Below are 21,060 nucleotides of genomic sequence, written 5' to 3' on the forward strand. Positions count from 1 at the left end.
CGCCGGGTCTACTATGAAAATGGTGGAGCAGGGCAGGGGTGAGAGTGGGCATGAGTCAAATAAAAACCAGCTTTACTGAGTGTTATTGGAATTCACTCTTCACTTAGCCAAAATATGCAATCTAACCAAAGCCTGTTCACTGGTGCTACCTCCCAAGCCACATGCCTTCTGAGGGCCAAGGGCAAAGTCTGCTGTGGTTCTATGTTTGGGTTAAAGAGCTTAAAAACAGAAAAAAAAAAATTATTTTGAAATGCATCATTCTTTGAAATTAAGAGTAATTGTGTGTAGCAGCCTGGAAAATATAGCTCATTCAGGACTGCTTGGCTACAGAACCAAACAACACAAAACGCTGGCTCTCTAAAAGCTATTTCAAACTGAAAAAAAAAAAAAAGGCACAAAGGGCGGAAGGAAGGGTGGAGGGTTGCTATAGGGCTATGACTTATAAGAAGGTGCAGCTTTGGGAGACATGGCTAGTATACAAGCCAGCAATATTTCCACATCGCTTAAGCCACTAGATGTTGCTCTGCACTGCTACAGCAGCTAAACCGCGAAGGTAAATAAAAGGGTGGCAGATAATTACATAAGAAAACAAATGTGGCAAGATTAGGACAGAAATTAAACGGACAGAGTGGGAAAGGACTTCCCCTACAGCTGTATCTTTAAGCTTCTCCCCTAGCTGGCGACAATGTCTAGGTCACACTGATGGAATATCAATATCTCTCACTATATAACTAGCCAGAGCACATTTTTTTAATATTTTTATTTTATTTTATATATTTTACATCATTTTTCATTTTTGCACATTGTATGCATTTTCATCTTGGTTATATTCCCCATACAATTCCCACCCCCCCCCCCATTTTGACTCTATCCCCTCTTCCCCTCCCAGCAACAGCCCCCCTCCCCTGTAGAGTGTCTATGGTTTATAGTTGCTTGTTGATTTTGATTTTTGCTTTATTATAATTGGTCTTTTTCCTGGTCCCTTATTTAGGTTTTCTGAATTTCTGCTATGAGTGAGACCATCCGGTATTTGTCTTTTTCTTTCTTAGCCAGGGTACATTTTACAAGCAAAGGAGAAGGCATTTCACCTCATTAACTCATTTGCATGCAGACATTTCCTTAATCTTGTGACAGAGACCTCTGAATGAGCAATACTGACCTTTGTTGCCTACCTTCCTCTTATCATTTATCTCATTCCCATTATGTAGACATTACAGTTAATGCAGTAACCAGTGGCTAGAATTCAAGACCTTAAGAGAAAACTGAGGCATAAAATCACTAGGTATAGTTTTCTTTAGCCATAAGATGCCAGAAGGGAACAAACAAGAAATTCAAACTTGAAATTCATTTATTTGGGTTAAGAAAATAATTGCCATACAGGAGTGAAAGATGCTAGGGATATAACTTGGAGAGCTAGAGGAAAGAAATGAAGTAGGGAGAGACCACAAATCAGTGAACGAATAGCCTTAGAGTATAGGAATAACTCATATCAAAGTCCCCACTTGTGTGCTATCAAAGTTCCCACCTGTCTGATAACATATCAATACAGTAAGTCTAACTTATGTAAGAAAAAGCAGTGATTCCAAATGGGGGGAGGGACATTGTCTCTGAGGAAAAAAAATGGCAGTATCTAGAGGGAATTTTTGTTGTCAGAACTAGTTTTTGCACTGACATCTCTCTGGTGGCCAGAGATCAAAGAAGGTAGGGGCCATCCGAGAGTGCACAAGACAGATCTCACAACAAAGAACCACCCAGCCCAATATGTCAACAGTACTGAGGTTGAAATTCTTAAAATAAAGGGTCAACAAAATGGGCACTACTCTGCAGGCATTAAAAAAAAAAACAAATAAGCATCAGCATCGGTAGCCTCAACATTACCCAAGAGTGAAATCACCCCTCATAAAGACTATCTCTGTAGTTGGTATTAACATATAGAGCAAGAGAAGGAGCAAAACATATGACTAGCTGGAAAATACTTTGTCTGAAATGTATTCCCTTTCTCCAGTGGGACTCCTCCCACACCTATTGGTTCTGTGCTTTTACATTGACCATGATTCATGCACAGAGAACAAAGTGTTGGCTGAAGAATACATGTCTATTCTCCTTGGCAAACATCATTCTTCTTTTGACTCACAATTTTCATTCTGGCTTACATGCTCCAGTATCATGAGTTTGGATGATAAGCATACTGTCCCTAAGAAAAGGATGCTCTGACTGTCAAGGCAAAGAAGGTTAATTTTGGAATGAGATATCCAAAGGAAGGCACCAACTCAGGAAAAATCAACCTCAGCAGTGGCAGACACATCTGTGGGTGCCATAGCAACCCAGGGCACATCCATCAAAACCCAGGGCATTCTACCAATAAACAGGAATGAAGAGGTCCCTGTTTGTGCGACAGTGTAGCTGGACATGGGCGGGTCTGATCTCAGACCAGGCTAGTCCAGGAGAACCAATAATGGGGAATAAAGCAAGGCATCATGGTATTATAAAAAAGAATAATAGGAGGAAAAGTCAGGAAAGCTGGATAAAGGTTAAGATCTACTGTACAAACAGCCCTGTGACATTTTATTCCTTCATGTCACATGGATAAAATGGGATAATCATACCATGTTGGTGACTTCCCATCACTTCCAAAAGAGTGTTCTAGGAGAAAGGATGTCAGCACATACAGGAAAATGTCTTGTGGATCCTGTGGCTCCATATTCACTGGGAAAATGCTCACTCACAGCTTGCCTGATCTTGGGGCTCTCCAGCTCTGCTCCTTATTCAGCAAGTACTACCTACTCACCCACAGCAGTCCTAGAGTCCACCAACTAGTGTGTTTTCCAGGTTTTCCACTAAGGAAAGTTTTGTTCCTGTTAAAACTAAAATAGCCCAAACTGTAACCTCAATTCCTGAAATTGAGGTTCCAATAATAATTTTGCTCAGATTCTGGAAATTGGTGTTTGTGGGGGCCTAGAACACTGACTGGGAATCATCATCTTCTATTTATACATGTGACTAATGTCTCTACTCAGCACTATGCCAAGTTGTTGCTGTGATTAATTCTGTTTGATGAGTTAGCATTAGTCTCCCATGTGGATTCCTATGATACTTCACTATTCAGTCTACCTTAGACTAGTGACAAAATGCTCTATCCTGTACCTGCACTTAATCAGTGAAAAGTTAGAGAATACTATGTCACAAGTCCACTTAATAATGGATCATGGTGTTTTTCAGGCTTCATTCTGCCTATTATATGTAAATTCCAATGGTTATACTCAGACAACCTAAATTACCGAGGTAACTGAAAACTGAAAACCATGTTACATTGTGCATACAGGATTAGTTTTGCAGTACCTTAAGATGCTGTGCTGGGCATATTCAAAGGCTTTCCCAGGCCACACACATTTCATGGGGGGCCACATTGTGTCCTTGGGATGGTATGCCTTCATGATCCTTATTTTTGAGGGAGTGCTTGAATTTTCAGCCTTTGCCTTCTTTGGTTAATCCCAATCAGTGGTCAGCTAAAAGGTTTAATTTAATTATGTATCACAGCAGTGTGGTTATAAACAGAAGAGATTACTACTTTCCTTGCAAACCTCTGAAAGTAATTAAAATATGAAAGGAAAAGTTGAGCAAAGTTTCAAAGATGTCAAAAGTTCTAAATGAAAACTTGATCAGAAAAAAAGTATATTCAATGGCTTTATCCTAAGAACTATTAAAGTACTGCAAATGAATCTACTGTTCTCCATATCAGAGACCAATACACTTTCAAGTTCTATAAAACAGTTGCATTTTTAAAGTTAAGTCCATAAGCTTAAAGTCTTAAGTTTTTACTGCATCCCTCTAGCAGGCAATTAAACCAACAGCACTTTTCAGGGAGGGGTGGCTAAGTTTTCTTAAAGTATGGTCCGATGAACCACTTTCATTGGAGTCTCTGGCAAATTAGTTTTAAAAAGTAAATTTTTTTCCTGATCCTTCAGAAACACTAGGTTTTTGGGTTTGTTTGTTTATTTTTTAATCTTGATCCATATTAACATTTGACATTAAGTCTTGGTATCCATTTTGCAAAATACTCTTCATTGTACTCTCTTCCATTTCATATTTTAAACAGCTGGTCTGGACATTATAGTTTGAATTATGATCTATTCCTGGATTGTAACCCCAGACTTCAAAAACACTAGACTAGTTGACTAAAAGGAAGCAGAACTGGAGTTGTGTAATTAGCAGCAAACACTTGAGGCTTTTGAGCTGTAGAGAGGGTTTAGTAATCTCCCACCTTTTCCAAATTCAATAGAATGAATGTATTATAAACTAAACTATCTGTTAGCATGCTCTCAGGCATTAAAAAGTGATTCCAAGCTTCACTTACAAACCTTAAATACAGCCAGCCTTAGATTTGGACAGGAAATGTCCTCCAGAGAAATGATCACTTCTAAACCTTCAGCATTAGGTGAGATGATAAAGTAAGCCTATTCAACAGAGCCTCTGCCACATCCCCAGCCACATCCTCTCTGCAAAGACTTCAAAGCATTCCCTTAACCCCTCTCCCCACCCATTTGCACCAAACACCCAAAGGAAATGAATTACTTAAAAATGTTCAAGTATTGTCCTATGTCAATATGCAATGGTTTAGAAGCACTACCAAAGCTCCTTGTCTATTTTCTCTTTCATTTCTCTACTCCTAGGCATTTCTCATTTTTCTTTTGCCCTATATCTTTCACCAAGTTTTTCTTCTGCTTATCTTTCCTTCTTCCCTTACTTCCTCTTCTCCTCTGCCTTTATTTCCATCTTCTGGGACAGCTGACTAGGACACACTTGAATATCTCTTCACTCACAATAATGCCTTTCTTCCTAGGGAGTATTTCTTTGGCTAAAGCAACACATGCTTTAGGAAGACTTCCTCCAAAGGGAGTGATGAAGTAAACATCATATCTGGAATGGAGATGTGTTATTAATAAACTATACTGATTTTCCTCTCTCCCAGGGAATCACCTCTCTGTTCCTTTCTTCAGTCTGATATTCTAAGGAAGGAGTCTTAAGAAGGGGTTTGCTAGAAGAATGGCTGGACCTGGGGGTGGGAAGGAAAAGCAAAAGCTTATTACCTGGGTTTCTTACTTGCTGCTGCTGTTGCAATATGTTTCTGATATAGTTCCTTGGTAAGTCTCTTCCATAATAGACATCTATTTTTCTGTCAGTCGACAGGTATTTATTGAGCACCTGTTATGCTGGGGAAAGTCTAAGTTCTGGAACAGTAAATAAGACAAGGTCCCTGCCTTCATGGAATTTTCATTCTAATGGGAGAGACAGACAGTAATCAAACAAAGGAATATATGACACCAGGGGTAATTAGTGCTAACAGGATAAACAGTAACAAGAGGACTAGGAAGGGAATGGTTGTTATTTTATGTGAGTTAGGCAGAGAAGTTTGCCTTTAACTGACCACAGGGCAGAGACCTTAAGGGCATCAGTGAATGAGTCCTCTGGACATGTGGGGGAAAGTTCCTTGGGTAGAGGAATAATATATACAGAGGTCCTGGAGAGAGCACTTAGTAAAAAAGAAGAATGTAAGGTGGTCAGAATGGTTGCAAGTTAAGAAAGGCAGAGAGATGAGACATGGGCATGGAGAAGTAGGGGGTGGTAGGCCCGACCAATTATAGAACCACCCAATCCAAGTCCTAAATGCCACCAGACCCACTCTAGGTCTGACTCCTTGGTCTCCCCTCTCTGTCACCTACCAATCTTCTGGTACCCAGTTCCCTCAGTTCTTACACCACCACACCTGTAGAGCTCCAACACTCCAGAGTCATTCCCTCACAGAGGAGACAAGTTGTCCATCTAATTAAAAAACTGAGTAATCAATATAGTGGGGGAAAAAAGACAATGTGTATATTTAACCACAGCCCTCAGGAGATATCAGAGGGTCAGAAAGTCAACTATAAAGAAGTATGCTACCTGTGAGCAGGGTACAATAATCATTGCAATAACCTTGGGAAATAGGAGTGGAATTGAGATAATATGAAAAACTACGACCAGAGGAGGCTTTTAACAATAAGTCACTGCCCCCTTTTCCATCTAAAAGTGAACCTTGGTGAGGTTAGCTATCTCTTGTTCTTCATCACCCTCAAAGGGTTGGTATATAAATACAACTCATTAATTACTTTTATTTTTTAGAAGTTACAAAAACTCAGAAATTCTTCCACTACCGCACCTATATCACACCAATTCAAGGCCCCACTACCTGTCCAGCCCAAGACTTCTGCCTTAGGAAGAAGATGGTGGCACAAACTCTTGCCCAAGATTTTCTGAAATGTTAAACATAAAGAATTAGCTCATTATGATTCATGACTATTGTTGTCCACCAGCAGACCTGTGGTTCTGAACACAGGGCATCACATAATATATGTTCCTTGAGTCTCAGGAGCTGTCCAGAGGCCCCCAGAGCTGGGTCACTACCCGGGGGCCCAGTCCCGCAGTTTTAGGTCAACGCAGGTCAAGCTGTCAACAAACAATCCCCTCTCAGAGCATCCAACTTCAAAAGGCCACTAGGAGGGAGAGAGTCACTAGGCTGGGAGTCGCCGGCTCCGGAGGCCCCCGCGGTCGCGCACATAACACACACACAGACACACACACACACGCGCGCTCACACACAGGCTTGCCCGCCCTCGCGCGCGCCCGCGGTACAAACACGGACTTGCCAGCCCTGAACACACGCGCGCACCCCCGGGTCGGCAGAGTTCTGTATTTCCTCTTCCTCAAAGCTCCTCTTGGCGACCGCGGCCGCGCCTGTGCGCCCGGAATCTAGGACCCCCAGACCTCCTCGGTTCCCCTTTCCTGAAGGCGCTCCTGGTGCGGCCACTCTCTGATTCCAGAATCTCCCCACGAGCCACCGCCGTCTTTCCTCGTCCCGGGGGGGACCTCGGCGGTCCCGGGAGGCTAGTACGTACCAACAATCGCCCGGGGGCTATCAGCTGTCCCAATCGCCCCCTACCTTCTCTCCGGGCCCTAGGTCCCAGAAACCCATCAATATCCCCTGGCAGGAGCGCGCTCGCCGGGGAATTCCCTCCCATTTGCAAGTGTCGGAGAAAACCCGGGAGTTCGAGAGGCCAGTCTCTTCTCAAGCTTAACCTCTGAGTCTCCAAACCCCAAAACCAACACCCGCCCCCATCCTCAACCACTGCTAGGCGCCCGCAGCTTAGCCCCACAGGCAGCGTCCCCAGCTGAAGACCGTCGAAACGTCTCGGACCGCTCCAGGGCCCGGCGCTCCCTCCTCTACTTCCACTCCAGCCGCCCCCCTCCACCAGACTTCCCCAACTGCGGAGCGCCCTGGCGCGCCCGCAGCCCTCACCAGCAGAGCTCCGCTGCACCCCCGCCCCAGCCGCGGCGCCCCCAGGGAGGAAACAAAAGTGTCTTCGCGGCGCTTTAGAGTGTTCTGGAACTGAATGCCTACTCCCTGCCCCAGTCCCTGCTCCCTCCCTAGCCTTCCCGAGGTCAGCCAGTCGGGGCGCGGCGGCAGCCCTGGAAACTTTACGAACCTGCCCGGGGTCGCAGGACCGCAGCGGCGACGAGGGTTCCCCGCGGCCCGAGCTCTGGCGACCCGTGACCATTGAAAGAGGAACGGAGGTTCTGTCTCCCAGCTCGGGGCAGCGGCGGTGAGAGCGGCTCTGCCTCTATCCACTGCCCATCCTCACCCACCCCTGCTCGCCTGAGCACACGCACTTACACTCCGGGTCCGCCGGCTGCTGCACCGCCGGCTGCCGCTGCTCTCACTTCCTCTTCCTTCCTCCTGCTGGCCAAAGACACATTTTGCATCTGCAAGGCAAGCAGAGATCAGTCGCGAACTCTCCACCACAGCGAACGCAGCCGACTGGCCGCTGCCGCCGCCCCCGGCACCTGCGCCCGGACACGCGTGGTTGGCGCGTAAGCCTCCCGAGGTCCCGGGAACCTGCCCACAGCACTTAGTCTGAGGGGGTTACCCACGACTTTTTTAAGTCCCCCTACTTAAAAATAAGGAAATGTCAAACACCGTGCTCGCCTCAGATCTGCTATAAATAATACGTGTGCAGAGCATGACTTCTCAGATGAGCTCACACGCGGCGTTTTGCAGGCCCTAATTAACTCTGTCACCCTCGTAGCGCCACCTCCGGGAGGCCGAGAGCGTGTGGCATCTTTTTTTATGTGCTTTCATTTTGGGCAACTGATTTGGAATTCTGAGGGGAAACTTCGGTGGGCTGTTGTAAAGCTACTTTAAGAGGTTGAAGTGTTTATTTGGACGCTGTGCCTTTTCCCTTGGACAGCGTGGCAAAAACACCAGCGGAATGTTTCCTTTCCTCTGCAGTCATCTATGCATTCACCGACTGTGTAATTGAAACTACAAGATTTTGTTCTAATCAGTTAAGCCAGGGATTCCCTAATTTTGTATCACATTGCATAAAGCAAGTTATTCTACTCCCCCCCCCACCCCAGTTTGGTATTCAGGGTAAGTTATTTAATTCGTGCAATCTAGTACAATTTTAAAGCAGAAATCAAGCACGTTGACTGCCAGAGTAGCTGCCAGGAGGGAAATGACAGTTGTTGGAAGGTTGAGGGAGAAACACCTGTCCTTTCCAAATTCAGAAATAACCACATTGGCTCCACCAGAAAAGGCAAAGGTTGTTGCTATGCATTTCCTTCAAACCGGCATAGGAGGTAAGTTGGGGGCAGGGAGACATCAGAAGCTAAGGTGGAAGGCAATGCTCCTCTTGATGATTTAATCCACCCCACTCCCTCACTCTATTTAAATCTTAACCCTATGCTGACTGTCCATTAGTACCAAGAACTCCCAGAAACCACTGAACAGTGGTTGAAATAGATACTGGGACTTAGTGTGAAAAATGTGAAATAGCTTGTTAATAATTTAATGTTGATTACATAATTTAAATAAATATTAATAGTTTGATATAATGAGCTGATTAGGTTAAGATATAAATATATCTATACCTATTACCTATCAATATTATTGTAAAGTAAATAGGTACTTTAAAACAATTTCACTGGTTTCTTTTTACAATTTTTAACATGGCTACTAGAAAAAGTAAGGTTACACATATGGCTCTCATTAGTGGCTCTCTTTATGTTTCTAATGAACAGCACTGAACTGACCCCTTACTGTATGTTTAACACTGAGAAGCAGTATTAATAAGAGGAACACAAAGATCCAGGTCATTGTAAGACTATCACTTAATGCAGGATGATTCCAGGAGAACATATTAACATATAATGATATAATAGTAACAGCAACTATCAAATGTTTTTATATTAATTTAAGTAGCAGTCAGTAAATAGAGCTTTTATTAGTGATGTTATGAAATACTTGCAATAACTGTGAATTTGATGTGCAACTTTCTAGCTAAGGCATAAAAAGAGCTTAACTTTAGTGTAGACATCTTGTGCACTAAAATGTCAACTCAGTAAATGTTTACTGTCATAATTGTCCCAAGAGCATATAGAGAATTCTGTGTCCTTCCCTTGCACAACTAATAGACTAACCCACTTCCTGGTAAACTTTGATCCCAATTCCACCCTCAGCAGTCAATATGGAGTAAGTCAATTCCTTCCTCCATGAGATAACCTTTCAGATCTTTGAAGATAGATAGACCTCAAATCCTATCTAAACATTTTTTCTGAAGATTAAACATCCTCAGTTGTTCTAATACCTCTTCATGTTCTATAGTTTCAAATCTCTATCATTTTATCCATATCTGTCATTTAAAAGTAATATAAATTAGTTAGCTATTCGCCGTTAAAAACAATTAATACAGCCTGAGCTCCAGCCAATTATTTCTCAAACACATGTCATAGTTGATCAAAGTGCAAGGGGGAGACTGGAAATTCTTTGCTTTGTTATTATTATTAGACCATATTCACACTTATATGAAATTGGTCTTTGGAACCAAAACCCCTGGACCCCTTTCTCTAAGTCATTGGATTTCATTCATGCATTCAGTATTTCCCCACATTCACAGATTAGGTAAGAACACTAGGGTCCTGGTGACACCCCACTAAGGGCTCCCTCCAGCATGGTGGGAATCAACATTCTTTCATTTCACTGATTTATTCAGATAATAAGCCTCTTCTTAACTGTGCAATTGCCAAGACTTATGTTTCTATTGTGGCATAAAGGCATTTCAGAGATGTCAAATGCCTTTGAGAAATCCACTTTCACACTGCGTTCTACTGGTGGTGTACACAGGGCAAAGTAGTGATCAGTGCAGTGGTGTTATACAGGGCTCCGTTCCTGGACTTGCCTTTGGGTTTCAAACTTAGTATTGCCATTTACAAGCAATGCCATTTACAAGTTATATTTTTAAGCTAGAATTAAAAATATACCTTCATAGGAAGGTAGAGTAAGAATCAAATGAGTTCAAACTTGTGAAATTCTTAAAACATAGAGGAAAGCAATAAATGCTAACTTATCTATGATTATCTACAACAGTCCTGATTAACAAGTCATATACCCTCCTTCTTTCTATATTATCATTGTCTACCCATGGGGCAGGGAAAGAGCTAGTATTACTATCCTGCATTTATTTTAGCTCCTGATCAAAGCCTGGGCCATTTAATCACTGAGTCTTTCTGTAATGGAAAGGAGGGTCATTTTATGGTGAGAATCTGCACCCAATTACTGACCTTCATAGCTCTTGAAGTAAGCCCTCATGGAAGGTTACCTTCCCTACAGATGAGCCAGCCTTATCTTCTCCTTCAGTGGTTAGGGAAGTGGACTCAGGATCTCCTCTGCAGGACTACCCATCTCAGTTTCAGAATAAATAGGAAAAAAGGAAGCAAGATTGGGGTAGTTAGCTAGAGAACGAAATTCACTGTGTCCTCAAGTCTGAACTGCTTTTCGCACTCATGAGCTTTAATTCGCTGATGGATGGAAAAGTGTTTAAGGGACTTTCCCATATTTTAATAGTTTGAGGCTATGTTTCCCATCTCTTTATCCTTCCCTGGATATACCGTACTCCATGATAGGACAGCCGAGTAGGTTATCAAAATTTTACTGTAAAAACGCAAACTGCAAAAATGACCTGTTACATTTTAATCAATGATGAATTATGTTGATCAACTCTTTCCTTTCTAATTACTCACAAATATTCATTTCTAATTCACTTTAAAAAAAAAAGCACTCCTTTTGCACTGCAAGTGGATCTTGCACATTTAATAATGCATTTAGTAATTTGCTTCTTCAGAATTCTATCCCATATCAGCCTCTTTGATCTAAAATTTGAATAATCTGGTCTCTTCCTGCATTAGAATCAGGCTCATGTTGGTTTGCTCTAGTTTTTTAAAGTCACTGGGGCAGAGACAGTGGACTCCAGTCCAGGAAGTTGCAATATGGGAGATAATAAGGTCTGGTAAACAGGCAGACTTTGGCAATCCAGAGTCACTGAGATCCCCAGAAAAAGGAAAGGACAATCCTTCTCCATCATTAAATAATCCAGTGTACACTTGTTACCTTAAATGGGAACTATTGTGGAGGAAGGAAGGCTACATAGACAAATATGAAAAACATGGGCACTTCCCATTCTTGTTAAGAAGACAGACTGGAAATATCGTAACACCTGAGTAGTGTTTTATTAGGGGAAGGGCAGAAAGTTGCAGTACCATTTGCGAATAGGGATGCTAATATCACTTGTAATAGCCTCCTGGGTCATTCTTCCTGTGGCGAGACATAAAGTTTGGTGAAAGTGGTTTTGTTGATGGGTAATGGTTCTAGGCAAAAATAACAGTTTGTGTGAAGTTCTGGAGAAGTAGTAGTACAGGATGAAACTCTGAAAGTCAATTTGGTTGGAGTGTGAGAATATCAAAATTGAATCTAAGCAATGGACAAAAGGCAAAACTTAGGAGCTATTGGGAAGCACATCACAGAATTTAGATATATTATGGATATTGGGAATATAATTGAAAAGTTTTTTGTTTGAAGATTATGCTTTGTTTTCCAAGTGAAGTAGTTTAAGCAGTAGATTGTCACAGATAATTTTTGTTTGGTGGGTTTAAAGGTGCATTCTATAAAAAAGAAAGATTAAATACATACTGGAAAAACAGATAGGGAGTTATCACTATATATCAGAGCCTTGGTTACAAGGGCATGGGGAGAATTGGAAACACTGAAATATTACAAAGGAGCTAGATCACACAGAAAACTAATTGTTGTTCAACCTAGTAGAAGAGATTCAGACAAGCAATTTTCTTTTCCCTCTTTACCTTGGCCTGACCAAACACCAAACAAGGACAGGCTCAAAAAATCAAAAGGGGTGTCCTTGCTCTAGTTTGGCTGCTTATTATTGCTGTGATACCAATACTCTGGATTTTTCTCCAGTAAGTCCTCATTTCAGTCACTGTATACTGTCCATCACTTCTGTTCATATACATTACTGATTTAAGTAAAACTGGATTGTCCTTTTTCCAAGCAGGAAGGAAGAGGCCATACCTTTGTTCCTTTTGGTCATATCCTTTTTCCTCCCAGCTTCTCACTGGCTGTTATTGAGAAATAGTGGATAAAACTAAAGGAACACTCTCATGTTAAGGAGGGTGGAACAACAGAACTTGGGTCCCTGATGATCATGGATACAAGGCTAAGGCTATGAAACACTTAGCATAGTTGTGGTGAAGAAATCATAGAAACTCCCCAATTAATCACCCTGAGTGCCCTCAAGCACCCTCCTGCTTTTACATACATTTACGCTGGACTGAGAAACCCCTTGAACCACATTGCTTCCACCTCTGTCATAGTAATTTTCTGCTTGCATTTTGAGTTTTGGATTTATTTTTTTTCCATATCTGATTCATTTTGTTCTCCAAGCCTCTGATAGCATATCTTCTCTTCTTCTATCCTCCCTTCCTCTTTTCCCTTTCCCCCCACTCATATATCTATGAACTCTTCTTTGTATACTTTTTCATTCATTTTAGGGAATTTGGGGATAGACAAGAGGTAGTTGTGGATTAGGACACTGTATTCCCAACCCTAATAATATTACTTTTACATTTTCCATATTTATTAAACTTACATTTGACTGCATTCTGTCCAGACATAATAATTAAAGTTTCTTTATATATCTTATATAGGTTGATTCTAAATATTGAAAAACAGAATATACAGTATTGAGTTGTGTTATTTTTCATAGCAAATATTTCTCATGGCAAGTAGCATCCTGGATCTTAAAAGAAAGAATATTATTCTATAATCCTATATCATTAAGTGTCTCACCCAAAATTCATCAAGGAGTCATTTAATTTACATTTAAGGTCATATAGTCACTATGACTATCTTTATGTTCTGTCTCTTTTCTTAGTGAGTTTTTTTTAATTGATTTATTTATTATTGTTTTTTAATTTTATATATTTTTACATCATTTTTCACTTTTGCACAATGTATGCATTTTGATCTTGGTTATAGTCCCCATACAATTCCCACCCCCACCCACTTGTTTTGATCCTACTCCCCTCCACCCATAGCATGTCTCTGGTTTATAGTTGCTTGTTGATTTTGATTTTTACTTTATTATAATTAGTCTTTTTCCTGGTCCCTTATTTAGGTTTTATAAATTCCTTCTATGAGTGAGACCATCTAGTATTTTTCTTTTTCTTTCTGGCTTATTTCGCTGAGCATGATCCCTTCTAGCTCCATGCATGTTGCTGCAAATTGCATGAGTTTATCTTTTTTGATTGCTGAGTAATAGTCCATTGTGTATATGTACCACATCTTCTTGATCCAGTCATCTGTTTTTGGGCATTTGGGTTGTTTCCAAAAGAGCTAAAAACTAACTTCACCAAAGGGGAAATGCAAATGGCCAACAGGCATATGAAAAAATGTTCAACATCACTTGTAATCAGGGAAATGCAAATCAAAACTACAATGAGATACCATCTTACATCTGTGAGAATGGCACATATTAAAAAAAAAACTAGCTACAACAAATGTTGGCAAGGATGTGGAGAAAAAGGAACTCTCCTGCACTGCTGGTGGGAGTGCAAACTGGTCAACCAGTATGGAAAGCTGTGTGGAGATTCCTCAACCTGCTAAAGATGGAGCTTCCATATAATCCAGCAATTCCACTCCTAGGTATTTACCCAGAGGACACAGAAACATTAATTCAAAAGGGCACCTGCACCCCTACGTTTATTGCAGCACTATTTACAATAGCTAAGCTATGTGTTCTGTCTCTTACTGGAGTTTTAAACTACCAAAGCATATTAAAGTCTTCCATGACCTTAAAAATGGAATCTACTTGACTGATTTTTGTCTTTTTTGTTTTGACTTATTTTGCTCAGTATAACCCCCTCCAGCTCTATCCACATTGTCACAAACAGCAAAATTTATTTTTTTGTGTGCCAAGTGACCTTTCATTGTTTATATGTACCACATTTTCTTTATCCATTCTCCTGTCTTTGGGTGCTTAGGTTTTTTTTCTATAACTTGACTATTGTAAATAATGCTGCAATGAACATAGGAATGCACATAACCTTTCAAATTAGTGTTTTTGCATTCTTTGCATGAATATCTAGGTATGGAATTGCTAGATCACATGGTAAATCTAGTTTTAATATTTTAAGAAGCTTCCATATCGTTTTCCACAGAGGCTTGATGAGTCTACATTTCCACCAATAGTGTACAAGAGTTCCATTTTCTCTACATTCTTGACAATACTTGCTCTTTCTGGATTTTTTAAAGACTGATTTATTTATGCATACAAGAGCTGGGGTACAGACCAGAGGTAAGGGAGGCTGAGAGGATTTACCAGAGATAGAGTAAGGAACAGAACAGACAGACTGACTGAAATACAGTGCTGAGGGAAGCAGAGGGTGAGACAGGAGAAGCCTGCTGCATCAAGTGGGTCAGCTCCCTGGCTGGGGATTGAACTTGTGCTGCAGTTACTGCTGATAGCTTCAGAGTGCTGTGCTTAACCCCTTGTGCTACCAGTGAGGCCCTCTTTCTGAATTTTTTTGAGATGGGTCATTCTCACAGGTGTAAGATGGTATTTCATAGCAGTTTTGATTTGCATTTCCCTGATGATAAATGATGGTGAACATTTTTTCATCCTTCATTAATTTCCTATAACTTCATTCCAACTCAGCACTGATATACTAAGTTGACTAGAGATACAATCTCTGTAGATCTTACAAATAAATTGGAATACTTATAGATGACCTTAAGAGAGATCTTTTAGTCTGTGGCTTCTTCATTATGGAGCCTCCATGTTGAATGCTGACCACTCTTCTGGTATTGACTACTTGCTCTTACCCATACGTGGCTGTGGCTGTAGGGATCTTGCCTGTAGTGGTTTGCAAAGTCCTAGCGCTCTGTTCTCAGTTCAAGGGTGGGGAACTTGTGCATATATGTTATATTAAGGTGACTGACTTCCAACCAGACATGTCATTTACTATTTCAGCACTACACACTTTTTGGAGGAATGGAAAAGGTTCTCAACAGGGCAGCAGTGGAAAATGTCACATTGTATTTTGTCATGAAAAATTCCTAAGAAAAGCAAGGAAATTGTTCCATGTTTGCTTTCTGCTATTGGTGGTAGTTTCATGTCTTACCAGTTAGTGAATCAAATAAAAGCTTTTCCTATCTAGGATCTATCAGCAATCTCAACGCCTTTTTGCCTTCTGCCTCCTGCCAGGCTGTTTTCCTGCAGGACACAGAAGAAGGCAGCACACACAGCTGTGTAAAGATCACAACCAAGTAGAGGGAATTCAAATATTATAAGCTCGACATCAAATAGGTCACCCTCACATTCCCGATGTTATAGTGCTCCAGGCAGCTGTCTGCTCCAGGAAACTGATTCGTTTCTTTGATTGGTTTCTTCTAAGTTTCCTCTATTTTCACTTTTGAGGTTCCTTAATTTTATATACCTTGCTTCTTTGGACCTCTATTAATGTTATCTTGCTTTTTCCTATCCTACATAAACAAGTTTATTTTTCACCAGTTCCTTGTTTTCCATGAAAGTAAGACCCTTTTGTTTTGAGCAAAATGTTCTCTCCAGGTTTGGGGTTAAAAATGCTTTCTGAAACCATGAAAGTTTTCATGTGTCCCTTGAAGTTAATCCTCCCTCCAGGTACCCAGCCCTGGGGAATCACCAATCAGCTCTCTGACACCAAGCATCAGCTTAACCTTTTCTAGAAACCCATATAAAGGTAGTTATAGTACACATGTGTCTTGTCCTTTTTTACTGTAGGTATTTATCTCAGTAGTTCACTCCTTACTGCTGAGTGAAATTGCATTGATTGCTATATCATATTTTATTTATTTATTTGTGTTCAGCCGCTTGTGTTATTTCCAGTTTTTAGCTATTGTGAAGTAAACAACAACAAACATTCACATAGTTTGTACATGAACATATCTTTTCCTTTCTCTTCAGTAAATGCCCTTTCTATTATGACAATGATTACATGGATGTATCAATTAGTCAAAACTCATCAAAATTATAAACTTAAAATTATTACTTTTTCCTTCAGTAGATGACTGGCTGAGAAAACGATTGGTTCCCTAGTGCAGAATACAACTCAGCAATAAAAAGGAATGAATTATTGATACTTACATCAACCTTAGATGAATTGCCAAGGAATCATTTAGAATAAAATAAATCCTGCTCTTTACAGTATGATTCTGCTTAAATGTCTATCCTTAAATAAGAAAACTCTAGAAATGGAGAACACATTGAGGAGTTGCCAATGGCCAGAGATAATGGGGTGGGAAACTGGAGGAGAAAAAAGGTATAAAATATATAAAAACTACTGAAAGATTGTTGAAATGGAACTAGTCTTTTTAAAAAACAACTTTCCCTGTGACATCAATTTTAAGATTGATGTCCTAATCTTTGCAATTTTTTGGTCAATGTCCCATAATGTTTGCCCTCAAATATGTCCTTATCTCTTCTTTCATTTCCAAGGAAAAGAGGGAATATTAGACATGAAAGAAGTTAAAGACATGTAGTAATTTCACTGTTGATTCCCAACTTTAAGGCTTTGGACTTGATATAATTCTCAAATTGTATATTTTAAAATGTTTTGCTAAATGTTTTAGATGAAATTTGGAAGAACAACTTTGATCTGACATTAGTACAAAAGTATTTATAGTCCGACTAAGTACATATTTATTTCCAAGAATGTGAATTTGTTCCTCTAATCAGTCCAGGATTGGGACATAAATGGGGAAAAGCAAAGGGCAAGCAGGATCCCCTATATATTTGCCTTATAGAAAAAAATATTGAATAGAATTTATTTTCATAATCATAATATTTTAGATGAACCCAAAGAATGTAAGCCTTCCTTTCTGGAAAATACACTATGGATTTGAATATTGAGCTCTAGGTAGGTTACATGAATAACATAATTATATTATCTTCAAGCACTCGTAATTGAGGTGATGTACTTATTAATGGGCATATGCATTTATGAAAATAGGATTACTACATAATGTTTGGGAAAAATGATTTGTGGTTTATTCCAAAGAGACTAATTATAAAGGAGCACTATACTCATCTCAGCACTATAGAGCAGTATGGTGTGAGTTGTAATGATGATTAAAAAATAATCTACTCTGCATACTGATATTCCTTATCTGAAATCATTATCTGGAGCCGCAAGAATTAAATAAAGAAGGTGATGATATTAGTTGTATTCAATTCCACAACTAAAGAAAAAGTATTTTATTATCCCTATTTTAAAATTGAAACAGAAAGTCAAAGAGGTTAAGTGAGTTGCCAAATTCACACAGCAATAGTGGCAGATGAGGAATAAAGCAGATTTTTCCATTCAGAACCATGATTACATTTGGCTAACACAAGAAAGTAATTTGACATGAAATCTAAAAATAGTCTTGTTTTGTCTGCAAAGTTTCTCCCATTCCATGCAATGTATGCCTAAGGAGGTATATATTATCAGAGGTAAACACAAAGATAGTTTACACAAAAGTGTTTATGTTGACTTGTCTTATTAGCTACCATGATCAAATTTAATGGAATCAAAATAGTCAAAAACTGGAATGCTTACATAAGTTACTTTATCCATATAAGGGAGTATTAAACACTCATTAAAATGGCTTATATACATGTGAAGAATCTCAAATGATGTTGGAAATTATATAATGTGGTATAAAAACATAGCATAACAGTGCCTCTCTGGTGGTGCAAGGGGTTAAGCACCTCACTATGAAGCAATCCGAAGACTCTGCAGCATGAGTTCAAGCCCCAGCTGGCCAGGGAGCAACCCATATGGCGCAGCAGACCTCTCCTGTCTCGCCTGCTGCTCCCCTCTGCAGTGTATTGCAGTCAGTCTGCCTGTTCTGTTCCCCACTCTGCCTCTGGTGAATCCTCTCACCCCCCGCATCTCTGGCCTATACCCCAGCTCTTGTATGCATAAATAAATAAATATAAAAAAAAAAACATAGCATAACAATGAGCACATATTTCCTTTTAAAATTGCAACAGTTACGATACATGCAAAAGAATGAAGCTTGACTACTACCTAACACCGTGCACAAAAACCAACTCAAAATGGATTAAAGAACTAGACATAAGACCTGAAACCATAAAATACATAGAAGGAAATATAGGCGAAACACTACATGATATGCACATCAAAGACATCTTTACAGACACATCACCCAAAGCAGTGATAGTGAAGGCAAAGATAAATAGCTGGGATTACATCAAACTAAAAAAGCTTCTGCACAGCAAAAGAGACAATAACCAAAACAAAGAGAAACCCCACCAACTGGGAGAACATTTTTGCACACAACACTAATGATAAAGGACTGGTTACAAAAATCTACAAAGAGCTGATGAGACTCAACAAAAACAAAGAAAATAATCCAGTCAAAAAATGGGCAGGAAAGCTAAAAAGAAACTTCTCTGAAGAGGAAATGCAAATGGCCAACAGGCATATGAAAAAAATGTTCAACATCACTTGTAATCAGGGAAATGCAAATCAAAACTACCATGAGATACCATCTTACACCAGTGAGAATGGCACATATTAAAAAAACTAGCAACAACAAATGTTGGCGAGGTTGTGAAGAAAAAGGAACTCTCCTGCACTGTTGGTGGGAGTGCAAACTGGTCCAACCACTATGGAGAGCTGTGTGGAGACTTCTGGACCTACTAAAGATAGAGCTTCCATATGATCCAGCAATTCCACTCCTAGGTATTTACCCAGAGGACACAGAAACATCAATTCCAAAGAGCACCTGCACCCCTATGTTTATAGCAGCACTGTTTACAATAGCTAAGCTTTGGAAACAACCCAAATGCCCAAAAATAGATGACTGGATCAAGAAGATGTGGTACATATACACCATGGAATATTACTCAGCATTCAAAAAAGATAAACACATGCAATTTGCAGCAACATGGATGGCGCTGGAAGGGATCATGCTCAGTGAAATAAGCCAGAAAGAAAAAGAAAAATACCGGATGGTCTCACTCATAGCAGGAATCTAGAAAACTTAAATAAGGGACCAGGAAAAAGAATAACTATAAGAAAGAAAATATCAAAATCAACAAACAACTATGAACCAGAGACACTCTATGGGGGAGGCAGGGAAAGGAGGGCTTGGGGTTAAAATAAGAGTGTTGTAATTGTATGGGGAATATAAAAATAAAATTTAAATAAAATTTAAAAAAATAAAATAAATAAAATTGCAACAATTGAAAAAATAACACCATATTACACCTTTTCCATGAACACTTTTATGCTTATGTCACCACTCTACTTTCTGTCTCCTCATCATGGTATATTTTGGTGTCTATCACACCAATGGCACTTGGCAAATGAGTCAAGTATCTCACTGCAAAGATCAAATGTCCCTCAAGAATAAGAACTGCTTCTTTTATAATGCTGTGTACTTTGAAAATCTCAACTCCATTTGGAAGTTTGAATGACCATCTGCCTTAAACATTTCTTAGAATTGAGTTGTGTCACTTCGCTCTCTGAATGAGCAGCTACTGGTTCAAAGTGGGTTCTGCTCTAGGGGGCCTCCCTGGTGGCACAAAGGGTTAAGACGCAACCTATGAAGCTATCCACAGCCTCTGCAACACAAGTTCAATCCCTGGCCAGGGAGCAACATATGGCACAGCAGACCTCTCCTGACTTGCCCACTGCTCTACTCAGCAGTGTACTTTGGTTGATCTGCCTGTTCTGTTCCCCACTCTGTCTCTGGTGAATCCTCTCACTCCCCATAGCTCTGGCCTGTACCCCAGTTCTTGTATGTGTAAATAAATCTTTTTTAAAAAAGGTGGGTTCTGCTCTGTGGTTCATTCATTCTATACAGCCTTAAACTCTAGCTTCAACTTTAATTTATGTGTTCAGATCAACGCATTTGGTGACTCAGGCTTTTCCACCTGGACCATACCTTAAGCTCTGGCAGGTTGCAGGGCCCTGGGTATTCAAATGGTTGGAGAATACACTTTAAAAAAATATGCTCATAAGTTATTGATATCAGTACATTTTCATAAGCCCACTAAATAAAGAATGTTCTACTAGTTTTACTCAGACACTTCCTTTCTGAATGTTTTGGGCATATTGTCAGAGATCTTATTTAGAATATTTAGTCTTAAATATTCCAGATTTAGTTGGAATTTGATGGCATTTTCTAAGTTCCCTACCCACTTGCATTAAAAAAAGAGAATCACAGCAAAAGTGTCCATTCATATATTCTCAGTCACTAAGAAAATTGCCTAAGTTACTGCTAAAGATTACTCAACAAAGACATTCATCTTGTTTCCAAAATTATTAGCAAATTGACAGAAGCCATTTTTCTTTAAATGAGGATGGCTAAAATTTCAGTATTTATTCTATGTTATTAATATTTTCTTTCTTGAGAAATTCTTGTTTCTTAAGGATTGAGATAGTGGATTCCGACATCAGAACTTGGATCCCAAATCTGCCTCTACCATTTACTAACTCTGTGGTTGATGTTGTCTCTTGATTCTCTAAGACTTATGTTCTTCATTATTAAATGGGATATTCAGAGTATATGGCTCAGAGGATTGTAGTGGGTGCTGAATAAAATACTTTTTTAAAAATTTATTTATTTAT

At 39.9% G+C, this 21,060-nt stretch overlaps 1 protein-coding gene and 1 long non-coding RNA gene across 3 annotated transcripts in view; one reads left to right on the forward strand and one right to left on the reverse strand.

Annotated features, from left to right (window-relative positions):
- The window catches only part of ELMO1 (engulfment and cell motility 1), a 521,159-nt gene extending 513,315 nt beyond the window's left edge, over positions 1-7,844 (reverse strand). Inside the window, exon 1 of one of the 2 annotated variants that reach the window (XM_054692471.1) lies at positions 7,706-7,844. The gene's annotated coding sequence lies outside the window, so the exon portion shown is untranslated. The other variant, XM_037510310.2, reaches the window with a different exon arrangement.
- LOC119250365 (uncharacterized) overlaps positions 1-21,060 on the forward strand; it is a 40,788-nt gene that overhangs the window by 2,325 nt on the left and 17,403 nt on the right. The gene's annotated exons all lie outside the window — the stretch shown is intronic.

The sequence above is a fragment of the Talpa occidentalis genome, unplaced genomic scaffold (assembly GCF_014898055.3).
Source record: "Talpa occidentalis isolate TD23 unplaced genomic scaffold, MPIMG_talOcc4v2.1, whole genome shotgun sequence".
Classification (NCBI taxonomy): Eukaryota; Metazoa; Chordata; class Mammalia; order Eulipotyphla; family Talpidae; genus Talpa; species Talpa occidentalis.